Here is a 12,529-nt window from a genome sequence, read left to right on the forward strand (position 1 = left end):
TCTAGTTACGATAAAGAATTATATGCTCTTGTTCGGACTTTAGAAACATGGCAACATTATTTATGGCCCAAAGAATTTGTTATACATTCTGATCATGAATCTTTGAAACTTATTAAAAGTCAAGCTAAACTGAATCGTAGACATGCTAAATGGGTTGAATTCATTGAGACTTTCCCTTATGTCATTAAACACAAGAAGGGAAAAGAAAATGTTATTGCTGATGCATTGTCTCGTCGCTATACTATGCTTTCACAACTTGACTTCAAAATATTTGGTTTGGAGACCATCAAAGATCAATATGTGCATGATGCTGATTTTAAAGATGTAATGCAGAATTGTAAAGAAGGAAGAATGTGGAACAAGTTTGTTGTTAACGATGGATTTGTGTTTCGTGCTAACAAGCTATGCATTCCAGCTAGCTCCGTTCGTCTTTTGTTGTTGCAGGAGGCGCATGGAGGAGGATTAATGGGACAGTTTGGCGTGAAGAAGACGGAGGATGATAGAGGCGGGGTCTCCCGATCTTTCGATGAGATGATAACTAACGATTTGGTGGAGACGACTTTGACGATCCGACTACAAACATGCACGGCGTTGCGCCTTAGCAATCGCTAAACCAACTCCGAGAGGTTATTGACCACGCCGGAGCACAATCAACCTGACCACGAAGGTCTATTCCTGCAAGCAATCGAAGAACAAGCAAGAATATGATAAAAGCAATCTGAATATTGCGAGTATATATGAAGTATTGATAAAGGTGGGGATCCGTAAGCGGTCTTGGTCTGGTCGTTGGACACAAACGAAGTACACGAAGTTGCAATGGCTAACTTTTAACTAAACTAATCCCCAGGAAAAGCTACTAGATGGATCTACTTATATAGGAGCAAGGGGTGGCGGCCAAGGAGGTGGGAGGACGTCCCAAGGCAGCCTAAAACTAAATCTAGGTCGTACAAGTCCAATGGGCCCAAGTGGAGGTGATGTAACACCTTTGGACTTGTAGTTTGACTCGGATTCTGCTGCAGCATCAGATTGTTTCGTCCACAACTCAACGCTCCGACGAATTTGAAGGTGATTCCAATTGGGTTGGAAAGTGCACGAAATCTAGTTTCCAACAAAAAAAGAATCACCCAATTCGGAGTCCGTATGAAAAACTTGTGTGCGTTTTGAGTCAGGTGTGTCTGTGCAGTCCGAATCTGAATCCAGAACGTGAGAGACTTGGACTCTATCTTCTCTTGGGCCAAAAGTGACGTGAGAGAACTTTTTGGACAGCAAATAAACATCTCTTTCTTCCTTATCTTCATATGTGGATTGTACAAATGTCCCATACACCTGCAATTAGACAAAACACAAAAGTGTGTGAAGTATTTTTGTTCTGGATAACATAAATAGATTATTGAATAGTTTGCACTAGAAATCACCTGACAAATATGCATATATGCAATATTTTTGGTCATATCCAAGGTAGTCATGTCCTCATCATCCTCCCCTTCTTGAAAATAAAGCCGTCCTCGGCGTTCCTTAATCTGAAATGTGGCTAAAAAAGAGACAAGGTGTACATCTTGTATATGTATATGTCATCCATTTTTACTTCCCTTGATTTTTGCATATATGACACATGAATAGATGAGTAACTTGCATAGTTCATAAAATCTAAAGCCAAAAAATTAGCACAAGAAGTAGAAGGCATGAAAATATTGCAACTTAGTTTGCACATATAAGTGAAGCTCTTATTCATTTCAAAAGATTGACAATGTTCATCATTAAACCATCCCAACATTGGTGAATAAACCTTATTTGCATCGAATTTACATGCTACAACATGCTTAAATAAGCAAACATGCAATAAGTCATTCAACACAGAATCATCACCAAGATTAGAGGTCATATCAAAATGATTAAGCATTGGTTCTTTTGCATCAATAGTTAATTCAATGGGTGCACTCAAAATTGTTGGTATTTCAGTTGTTTGATCACATGGCAAAGTCAAATTATCAACGTAGTCCTCTAAAATAGGTGGTGTGATCAAAGTAGTGGGTAGCTCATCAGATGGTGCATTCAAATTGACAAGGCATTCATCATTCTCATGTAGAGATGGAAGATCAGTACCTTTGTCATTACCTCTTATGATCAACTCAGATGATGTAGCCACTCTCGGGGGCGATGTGTCACATGGTGGAGGTGATGTAGTCCTGACAACAACGGATGTGGTTGTCACAGTATGCCTAGTAGTTGAAGGAACAATCATATCAACTCTTGGAATGTGCACCGTGCGCTTGTTCTCCTCGTGGCCAACACGTCGTTTTATTTCCTGTTCAGCTTTGCAAGCAAGATGAAACAAATGGTCCATAGGATAACACTCTTCATGAATTAGTATCTCTTGAATATCACGGTTTAATCCTCCCCAAAATCTATCCATAAAATCATCTTCACTTTCTTCTAAAGAGGAATGCAACAAGGTAGTTTGTAAATCATCATAATATTTTGTTACAGTTTCACTACCTTGTTTTAAGTGTTGCAACTTCTTAATCTTGTCACGAGTATAATAAGCAGGGACGAAAGTATGTCGCATGGCAAGTTTCAAATCATCCCAAGTAGTAGGTATATAATCAGGGTGTAACCGACAATATTCACTCCACCAAACCAAAGCATAACCAGTGAAAGAACCAACCGCAACCTTAACCTTTTTATGTTCATCGAAGTTATGGGAAGCAAATATATTTTTTATGTCGAACTCCCATTCAATATATAAAGCAGGTTTAAAACGGCCATTAAATGGTGGTATAGATACATTAACCTGATCATGTGCATTTGGATGTTTGTGCACCTCTCGTGACGGTTGTGGTATTTGCAAAGGTGGTGGCACGTCTCCCGCGATCGACAAAGCCCATGAATTGACTCTGGATCCTGTCATGATTAGTAGAACAAGAAACAAAATCCAAAAATAATGTTCCTATAACTACTAGGATGTGGTGGTAAAACGCTCACAGTAAAGCAAATATCAATGTCTTACAAGTTCTTACCATGCAGCGGGCGGTGATCGGCAACCAGCGGTGTCAAGTAACTCCGAATATTGAGTAAAGCGATTGCCAGGGGAGCGTACGTATACACGGTGTAGAAATATGTGGAGTTGGGTTGGCTATATATGGTAGCAAAAGATTAGCAATAATCAATTCAAAGATGCAATGTTGAATAAACGCTCAACGACGGTACTGTGCTGGTCCTAGGCTAGGCCGGACTAGAGACGCGAGCCTAGAACACTAATGAGGTCACGGCGTAGCACAACTAGCATCAATGAAGGATACTAAGTAGCTCTTGACAGCAAGATATAAGTGAGGATCACAACAGTAGTGAAGATAATGAGGTGAAACAACAGCCAAGCAGGATATATGACAGAGGCGAGGGTCCCGATCTTTCGATGAGATGATGGATATCGCTTTGGTGGAAGTCGACTTTGACGATCCGACTACGAACGTGCGAGGACGTCGCGCCTTAGCAATCGCTAAACCAACTCCGAGAGGTTATTGACCACGCCGGAGCACGATCAACCTGACCACGAGGGTCTGTTTCCTGTGAGCAAACGAAGAACAAGCAAGAAACTAAGATTGCAATCTGGATATTGCGAATATAAGATGAAAGCTTTATTGATCAAGGTGGGGTTCTGTGACGCCTTTGTCTGGTCGTTGAACACAAACGAAGTACGCGAAGTTGCAGCTATGGCGAACTTTTAATCTAAACAAAACCCAAAGTCTAAACGATGCCCTAAGGGCTGTATATATGGAGGAAGAGGGGGGAATTTCGTGGCCCTTGGTGGAGGGGTCCGAAATCAACCCTATCTCTTGTTTCCCCACACATACGGACTCTAAAAATAGCCTATACTTATGTATTTCGAAATTACATGGGCCTGGCCCAATAATAAGGTGACGCAGCATCTAAAATAGCCTCGGGACGAAATTTATGAAGTGGCCTCTTGTATATTTCGTCCAAGGCTTCATGCACCCATTATGGTGGCTTCAAAGTCCTGAAATCATCACTTGTAACTCCGTTATTGTTCCCCTTGCGCATGCCATCATCTCCATGCTTGTTCTTGCTCCAATGTTCATCCTTCTCCAAGCTAGGCCCTTCATTTGTAAGCAAAACAAATGTATCCAATTTAGGCAGCATCATATTCTCATGAACATTAGAATCATTACCAAGAAACGAAAGTACCTGGTAATTTAGTTGGCGTGCACGAGCTCTAGTAATTGGTCCAGTATGTATAGCAGCAGGGGCTGTGGGTGTAACAATTGTATTGATGTCCTCATCATCCTCCCCTTCTTGAAATGAAGTCGTCCTCGACGGACGTTCATCTTCCTCACCCAAATAAGGCTTCAAATCTGCAATGTTAAAAGTGGGACTAACCCCAAAATCTGCAGGCAGCTCAAGTTTATATGCATTATCATTTATTTTCTCTAACATCTTAAAGGGACCATCAGCACGTGGCATTAACTTTGATTTGCGCAAATCAGGAAATCTATCCTTACGCAAATGTAACCAAACAAGATCTCCAGGTGCAAACACAACATGTTTTCTACCCTTATCTCCAGCAAGTTTATATTTAGCATTCATACGCTCAATGTTTTCCTTAGTTAACTCATGCATTTTTAAAATCAATTCAGCACGTTGTTTAGCATCAAAATTAACCTTCTCCGAAGATGGAAGAGGCAACAAATCAATAGGTGCACGAGGTAGGAAACCATACACAACTTCAAAATGGCACATCTTAGTAGTAGAATGCAATGAACGATTATAAGCAAATTCAATATGAGGCAAGCATTCCTCCCACATTTTCTTATTATTCTTCAAAGCAGCCCTAAGCATAGTAGACAACGTTCTATTGACTACTTCAGTTTGTCCATCAGTTTGGGGGTGACAAGTAGTACTAAAAAGCAGTTTAGTCCCCAACTTAGCCCATAAACATCTCCAAAAGTGGCTAAGAAATTTAGTATCATGATCTGAAACAATAGTATTTGGCACACCATGCAAGCGAATAATTTCACGAAAGAACAAATCAGCAACATTAACAGCATCATCGCTTTTATGACATGGTATAAAGTGCGCCATTTTCGAGAATCTATCCACGACAACAAATATGCTATCCCTCCCCTTCTTTGTTCGAGGTAAACCTAAAACAAAGTCCATAGATATATCCTCCCAAGGAACACTAGGTACAGGCAAAGGCATATATAAACCATGAGGATTGAGTCGTGACTTAGCTTTTTGACATGTAGTGCAGCGAGCAATAAAACGCTCAACATCCCGTCTCATCTTTGGCCAAAAGAAATGTGTAGCAAGTACGTCCTCCGTCTTTTTCACGCCAAAGTGTCCCATTAATCCTCCTCCATGCGCCTCCTGCAACAACAAAAGACGAACGGAGCTAGCTGGGATGCATAGCTTGTTAGCACGAAACACAAATCCATCGTTAACAACAAACTTGTTCCACATTCTTCCTTCTTTACAATTCTGCATTACATCTTTAAAATCAGCATCATGCACATATTGATCTTTGATGGTCTCCAAACCAAATATTTTGAAGTCAAGTTGATAGAGGCGAGGGTCCCGATCTTTCGATGAGATGATGGATATCGCTTTGGTGGAAGTCGACTTTGACGATCCGACTACGAACGTGCGAGGACGTCGCGCCTTAGCAATCGCTAAACCAACTCCGAGAGGTTATTGACCACGCCGGAGCACGATCAACCTGACCACGAGGGTCTGTTTCCTGCGAGCAAACGAAGAACAAGCAAGAAACTAAGATTGCAATCTGGATATTGCGAATATAAGATGATAGCTTTATTGATCAAGGTGGGGTTCTGTGACGCCTTTGTCTGGTCGTTGAACACAAACGAAGTACGCGAAGTTGCAGCTATGGCGAACTTTTAATCTAAACAAAACCCAAAGTCTAAACGATGCCCTAAGGGCTGTATATATGGAGGAAGAGGGGGGAATTTCGTGGCCCTTGGTGGAGGGGTCCGAAATCAACCCTATCTCTTGTTTCCCCACACATACGGACTCTAAAAATAGCCTATACTTATGTATTTCGAAATTACATGGGCCTGGCCCAATAATAAGGTGACGCAGCACCTAAAATAGCCTCGGGACGAAATTTATGAAGTGGCATCTTGTATATTTCGTCCAAGGCTTCATGCACCCATTATGGTGGCTTCAAAGTCCTGAAATCATCACTTGTAACTCCGTTCTTGTTGCCCTTGCGCATGCCATCATCTCCATGCTTGTTCTTGCTCCAATGTTCATCCTTCTCCAAGCTAGGCCCTTCATTTGTAAGCAAAACAAATGTATCCAATTTAGGCAGCATCATATTCTCATGAACATTAGAATCATTACCAAGAAACGAAAGTACCTGGTAATTTAGTTGGCGTGCACGAGCTCTAGTAATTGGTCCAGTATGTATAGCAGCAGGGGCTGTGGGTGTAACAATTGTATTGATGTCCTCATCAGTAAATGTTCCAAATGTTCTTCCAAAGATCTGCTATAAATCAATATGTCATCAAAGTAAACTACCACAAATCGTCCAATGAAAGCACGTAAAACTTCGTTCATTAATCTCATGAAAGTACTAGGTGCATTAGTTAACCCAAAAGGCATGACTAACCACTCATATAATCCAAACTTAGTTTTAAATGCTGTTTTCCATTCATCTCCCAATTTCATACGAATTTGATGGTAGCCACTACGCAAATCAACTTTGGAGAATATTGTAGAGCCACTCAATTCATCAAGCATATCATCTAGCCTAGGAATAGGATGACGATAACGAATAGTAATATTATTAATGCCTCTACAATCAACACACATACGTGATGTACCATCCTTTTTCGGCACTAGAATAATAGGAACAGCACAAGGACTAAGGGATTCGCGTATATAACCTTTGTCGAGAAGCTCTTGTACTTGACGCATAATCTCCTTCGTCTCCTCTGGATTGGTACGGTATGGTGCACGGTTTGGCAGTGAAGCACCGGGAATTAAGTCAATCTGATGCTCAATCCCTCGAATAGGCGGTAATCCCGGTGGCACGTCTTGTGGAAAGATGTCAGCGTACTCCTGCAAAATGTTAGTGACAGCAGGAGGCAAAGAGGAAGGCACGTCCTCGAATGAAAATAATGCCTCTTTGCACACAAAAGCATAGCAAACAGATTTGCTGAAATCTAGCTCATCAATATCAGATTTGGTGGCAAATAAACATGCACTTTTCAATTTAATTTCAGAAGCAACACTAGATGGTTTATTATTAGGCTTCATTTGTTGCTCAAATTCATTTGCCACAATCTGATTTTCACTCTTATTTTTCTCCTGTTTTGCTTTATTAGCTCTATTAATATCATCTTTCAAAATGGAATCAGGAGTCATAGGAAGCAAAGTAATATTTTTATCCTTATGAACAAGAGTATAGTGATTGTTTCTACCATGGTGTACAGAGTTTTTATCAAATTGCCATGGTCTACCAAGTAATAAGGAACATGCTTGCATAGGTGCCACATCACAATCAACATAATCAGCATATGTAGAGATACTAAAATGCACACGAACAGTACGTGTTACCTTAACCTTGCCGCTGTTGTTGAACCATTGGATGTAGTAAGGATGTGGATGTGGTCTTGTGGTGAGAGAAAGCTTCTCCACCATGTCCATGCTAGCCAAGTTGTTGCAGCTCCCTCCATCTATTATGACGCGCACAGAACGTTCCTTCACAACTCCCTTGGTATGAAACAAATTGTGCCTCTGATTTTGCTCAGCTTGTGTGACCTGCACACTTGATAGAGGCGAGGGTCCCGATCTTTCGATGAGATGATAACTATCGATTTGGTGGAGACGACTTTGACGATCCGACTACAAACGTGCACGACGTTGCACCTTAGCAATCGCTAAACCAATCTCCTTAGGTTACTGACGATGCTGGAAGCACGGTCAGCCTGACCACGAAGGTCTATTACTGCAAGCAATCGAAGAACGAGCAAGAATATGATAAAGCAATCTGAATATTGCAAATATATATGAAGTATTGATAATGGTGGGGATCCGGAAGCGGTCTTGGTCTGGTCGTTGGACACAAACGGAGTACACGAAGTTGCAATGGCTAACTTTTAACTAAACAAATCCCAAGTAAAAGCTACTAGATGGATCTACTTATATAGGAGCAAGGGGTGGCGGCCAAGGAGGTGGGAGGACGTCCCAAGGCAGCCTAAAACTAAATCTAGGTCGTACAAGGCCAATGGGCCCAAGTGGAGGTGATGTAACACCTTTGGACTTGTAGTTTGACTCGGATTCTGCTGCAGTATCAGATTGTTTCGTCCACAACTCAACGCTCCGGACGAATTTGAAGGTGATTCCAATTGGGTTGGAAAGTGCACGAAATCTAGTTTCCAACAAAAAAAGAATCACCCAATTTGGAGTCCGTATGAAAAACTTGTGTGCGTTTTGAGTCAGGTGTGTCTGTGCAGTCCGAATCTGAATCCAGAACGTGAGAGACTTGGACTCTATCTTCTCTTGGGCCAAAAGTGACGTGAGAGAACTTTTTGGACAGCAAATAAACATCTCTTTCTTCCTTATCTTCATATGTGGATTGTACAAATGTCCCATACACCTGCAATTAGACAAAACACAAAAGTGTGTGAAGTATTTTTGTTCTGGATAACATAAATAGATTATTGAATAGTTTGCACTAGAAATCACCTGACAAATATGCATATATGCAATATTTTTGGTCATATCCAAGGTAGTCATGTCCTCATCAACACTCAAAACACGTTGAGCAACTAAATATTCATACCTGTCAGCGTCTTCAGGAGCCATGTATTGCGTCTCATGATCAGAATCATCTCCACCATGTTCTTCACGTGTAATAAGAGCCAAAGTCTCCTCATCATTGTCACTAGCGGACTCATATCCACCATCCGCGGTTGCAATCATCACACGCGGAGATTTGCATTCTCTCGCATAATGACCTCCTCCCTTACAACGACAACAAATAATATCACTTGTGTGCCCTGTTGATGCCATGGAAGAAGAAGAACTCTGTGTAGGCCCAGCAGGTGCGCTCTTGGCAGATAATGGTGGTTGTGCCTGTTTTCTTGTATCACGGCTAGAGGAGACACCTGATTGAGGTGCTGGTGCAGTTGAAGTAGAAGATGCACGCGGTGTCCATGATGAAGGTCAGCCTGCAGAAAAGTTAGTCCGCGCCAATGCTTGTCGATCCTGCACTTCACGTTCAGGTTTACAAGCAAGATGGAATAAACGAGTGATATTAGTATACTCCTTATAGTCTAGAATGGTCCGAATCTCTCTATTTAATCCACCCAGAAAACGTGCAAGCATAGCTTCATTCTCCTCAACAATACCACATCTAATCATGCCAGTTTGTAATTCCTGATAATATTCTTCTACAGAATTTTTTCCTTGTCTTAAGCGCTGTAATTTTTGAAGCAATTCACGTTGATAATATGGTGGAACCCAACGAGTACGCATAACAGTTTTCAAAGCAGCCCAAGTAGTTGGAATAGGATATAATCTACAATGTTCAGACCACCATACACATGCAAAACTAGTGAAAGCACAAACAGCAGCAGCAACCCGTCTCTCCTCGGGATATTGTAAACATGTAAAACGTTGTTCAGTTTCTAACTCCCAAGTAAGATATATATCAGGAACATATCTACCCTCAAATGGTGGAATATTCAATTTCAGTTTAGGAATATGGACATCATCTCGTACCTGAGGTGGAGGTGCAGGCCTACCATTATGAATATATACCTGAGGTCGACCTGCTGGTGGTGGTGCAGGTGGCTGCACGTAGTGCTAATTTTGATCAACCTCATCCTCATAATCGCCCGCATACTCATCATCCTCCTGGGTACCAGCAGCAGCAATAGCAGGAGCCAAAGAAGCATCAACAACATGAACAGCAGCACCAGAAGTTTGGCCATCCTCAATAGGAACACGCTTCGCTCGTCCATACTGATTCGAAAGGATGCGTTGTTGTTGTTGTTGGAGAGGTGCGTTAGGTGCAGCGGGTGGTGGTGGTGGAAGACGCGCGAGCAATTCATTGAACTTGTTATCAAGCTTTGTTTCGAACATCTTTTCCATGCCATCTATCTTCTCCATGGCCTCTTCAAATCTGTTTAGCACATCTTGCACCTGTCCACTCATCATTTGCTGAAATTTATCATGTAGTTGTTTGTTCATCAGGTTCTCCCAATCAGTCTCATCGGCTTGTGATCCTACCATGGTTAGCAGCAAATAGAAACACACAAGAATACGATCCTACAGACTACTAAGAAGTGGTGGTGGGTGTCACAAATCCGTCAAGCAAATCTCAAATTCTTACCAGTTCTTACCCAGCAGCAGGCTGTGATCGGCAACCGTTGTCGTCAAAAACTCTCAAAGCTTGGATAGAGCGATTACCAGGGAGAGTCAAACGCACGACGTAGATGTATATGGAGCTGGGAAGGCTTATAATATGGTAGTAAAAAGGGTCAGCAATAATCAATTCAGAGATGCAAAGTTGAATAAATGCTCAACGACGGTACTGTGCTGGTCCTAGGCTAGACTATGCTAGAGACGCGAGCCTAGAACACCAACAAAATCACGGCGCGGCACGTAAACAAGGGAAAAGCACACTCTGGATTTTTTTTGCTCTTTTTTTTGCGCTGCTTTTTTTTGCGCTGTTTTTTTTGCGAAAAATCACTATAATGGCGAGTGTCTCAAAACTCTTCCCAGGTCAAACTGACAGGATGGGCATGAAATTTTTTGTTGACAATTTTTTTTTCGACTGCCCGGACCCTAAAACTGGAAACGGGTCAAAAAAACTTTCTATAACGGCGACTGTCTCAAAATGCTTAGAAACACGTAAAATTAGGATAGCCAGAAATTTTTTCGACAAGTGCGTTTTTGAAAAATTTTGGGCCTAAACGAAGGGTGGTTTCCGGACTCTTTTTTTTTACGAAACCTACTCGGGCAAGGAAACACGAATCGCAATCTAGATGGATCTCGAAAACAAACCTAATATGACAAGAACTCAGATTGGTGGTGGATATATGGTTGTAGATGGCAGCGATGGTGGTATATGACAGCGGTGGTGGTATATGGATACGGATTCGAAGCGGTGGCGGATAAGCAGTGGTGGTAGATGGCAGGGGCGATGATGATGGTGCGGCGGCGGCGTGACAACTTATGACTAGAACTCGAAACTCTAAAAGACTAGACTCTAAGACCAGCAACTAGACACGACGATGCAACCGCAAATTCAACAAAGCAAAACCCTAAAAAGATTATGCAAAGGCTCAGATTGGTTCGGATATGATGAACTAACCCTAATTTTTTTGTGGCTTTTCGTGGACTGTAGGTATGAAGAACAGACTCGATCTAAACTACGAAAAACTATAAAATCTCACCAAGCAACCTGGAAATCTGATACCACTTGATAGAGGCGAGGGTCCCGATCTTTCGATGAGATGATAACTATCGATTTGGTGGAGACGACTTTGACGATCCGACTACAAACGTGCACGACGTTGCGCCTTAGCAATCGCTAAACCAATCTCCTGAGGTTACTGACGATGCCGGAAGCACGGTCAGCCTGACCACGAAGGTCTATTCCTGCAAGCAATCGAAGAACGAGCAAGAATATGATAAAGCAATCTGAATATTGCAAATATATATGAGGTATTGATAATGGTGGGGATCCGTAAGCGGTCTTGGTCTGGTCGTTGGACACAAACGAAGTACACGAAGTTGCAATGGCTAACTTTTAACTAAACAAATCCCAAAGTCTAAACGATGCCCTAAGGGCTGTATATATGGAGGAAGAGGGGGGAATTTCGTGACCCTTGGTGGAGGGTCCGAAATCAACCCTATCTCTTGTTTCCCCACACATACGGACTCTAAAAGTAGCCTATACTTATGTATTTCGAAATTACATGGGCCTGGCCCAATAATAAGGTGACGCAGCACCTATAATAGCCTCGGGACGAAATTTATGAAGTGGCATCTTGTATATTTCGTCCAAGGCTTCATGCACCCATTATGGTGGCTTCAAAGTCCTGAAATCATCACTTGTAACTCCGTTCTTGTTCCCCTTGCACATGCCATCATCTCCATGCATGTTCTTAATCCAATGTTCATCCTTCTCCAAGCTAGGCCCTTCATTTGTAAGCAACACAAATGTATCCAATTTAGGCAGCATCATATTCTCATGAACATTAGAATCATTACCAAGAAACGAAACTACCTGGTAATTTAGTTGGCGTGCGCGAGCTCTAGTAATTGGTCCAGTATTTATAGCAGCAGGGGCTGTGGGTGTAACAATTGTATTGATGTCCTCATCACTTAGCAATCCCTAAACCAACTCCGAGAGGTTATTGACCACGCCGGAGCACGATCAACCTGACCACGAGGGTCTGTTTCCTGCGAGCAAACGAAGAACAAGCAAGAAACTGAGATTGCAATCTGGATATTGCGAATATAAGATGAAAGCTTT

The sequence above is a fragment of the Triticum aestivum genome, chromosome 3A, assembly GCF_018294505.1.
Source record: "Triticum aestivum cultivar Chinese Spring chromosome 3A, IWGSC CS RefSeq v2.1, whole genome shotgun sequence".
In the NCBI taxonomy this organism is placed as follows: domain Eukaryota; kingdom Viridiplantae; phylum Streptophyta; class Magnoliopsida; order Poales; family Poaceae; genus Triticum; species Triticum aestivum.